Source organism: Solanum stenotomum, unplaced genomic scaffold, assembly GCF_019186545.1.
Source record: "Solanum stenotomum isolate F172 unplaced genomic scaffold, ASM1918654v1 scaffold23673, whole genome shotgun sequence".
NCBI classification, from domain to species: Eukaryota; Viridiplantae; Streptophyta; class Magnoliopsida; order Solanales; family Solanaceae; genus Solanum; species Solanum stenotomum.
In genome coordinates this window covers 405,898-407,821 of record NW_026027624.1, presented here as the reverse complement: position 1 = coordinate 407,821, position 1,924 = coordinate 405,898, and positions in this window count along the sequence as shown.

Here is a 1,924-nt window from a genome sequence, read left to right as displayed (position 1 = left end):
TGTAAGACTCTTACATCATTCAGATACTACAAGGATGTTTTTCTATGTAGAGTTATGGAATTACCAGAGTGTAATAGCACTCATTGGAAATCCAAATTTATAGATGGATTACCAACGCTATTCGCAGAAAGAGTTAGAAGGTCTCTGCGAGGGGATGATCATAGTATTAATTATGATAATTACACTTATGGCAAATTAATAAGTGCTTGCGTACAGGAAGGGTTGGCATTATGTAATGAGATTAAGTTGAATCAACAAATTAAGCGACATGGCTTAAGTGAAAGGAAACAGTTAGGAGAATTCTGCGAACAATTCGCATTTGATATTCCGAAGCAGAAGTCAAAAGAAGAACCTTCTTCACGTAAAAAGAAAAAATCCTCTAGAAAAGATTATGAAGAATGGAAGAAGAAAAAGATAGAAAAGAAGCATAGGAGGGCAGAAGAAGGTAGAGGAGATTCCTCTAAAAGGAAAAAGAAGTATCGAAATTTTAATAAATCCGATACTTGTCACAAATGTGGAAGGTATGGCCATTATGCCAAAGACTGCAGAGTTAAGGAAAAAATTAAGAGCCTTGACATTGAAGATAATATAAAGGATTCTCTTTATAAGATCATGCTTAATTCTGACTCAGAATCAAGATCAGAATATAGCAGCAGATATGATACTTCCACAAGTGAAGATCTCAAAGCTCTTCAACAGGAAGATTATTTAACCTCGGATAATGAATGTTCACCATGTCAACAGGGAATGACATGTGAAAAGGAAGGTGATGAAGACGATCTTTATAAGATCTATGAACTGAGTCTTAATGTCATTGATAATGACAAAATTATTGAATTACTACAAAATATAAAGGACCCTGAAATTAGAGCTCAGATCATTGATAAGATCAGTGACTCTAAAGAAAAGGATTTTACTACCCAAAAGGATAATACTCCTAAAGAAATTCCTACTAAGGAAGGTTCATATACTATGGCGGAAGTAAAAAATCTCCTACTAGAAAGGAGAAAAATGATAAGTTCCCCCACTACTATTAGTGACCTGAAAAAAGAGATTGATAATCTCAAAGAAGATATTATTCTTCTTAAAGGAAAAAATGTTATTATAGAGACCAGACTTGATGCTATTCAAACTCTTAGGGATCTGGATAATGCCTCAGAATCATCCTCCTCCATGGAAGGAGAAAATGATAATCTTGATTTTATAAAAAATCTTTCTTTAAAAAATAACAAGACAGATTTTCTTTATAGCCTTAAAGCTTTTACTTCCCAAAAGTTTTACACAAAAATTACTCTTCTTATTGATTACAATTACAAAAAAGAGTTTATAGCTCTTATTGATAGTGCTGCTGATTTAAATTGTATCCAAGAAGGACTTATACCTTCAAGGTATTTTCATAAAACTACTCATAGTCTTAGATCAGCAAATGGTAGTAAAATGAATATTGAATTTAAACTTCCAAAAGCTTTTATTTGCAAAGGGAAAAGTTGTGTTCCCCAAAGTTTTGTTTTAGTTAAAAATATCACTAACCAAATCATTTTGGGTGTTCCTTTTATAAATGAAATTTTCCCTCTTACTCATTGGGATAATAATAAGATTATTGGAACTTGGAATGACAAACCATTTATTCTAGAATTTGTTACTAAACCTTTCACTAGAATGATAAATGATTTGACTGCAAAACTATTGGTTTCAAAAAATAACCAAGTTGATTTTATAAAACAAGAGATAAACAGTATTGAAGTTGATCATATTTTACAAAATCCTAAATTAAAGGAAAAGATTGCTATCTTAAAGAATCAGTTTTCCATTGATATTTGTGGAGATCATCCTAATGCTTTCTGGAACAGGAAAAAGCATGTTGTAAGCCTCCCTTATGAGGAAAGCTTTATTGAGGATAATATTCCTACTAAAGCAAGGCCTT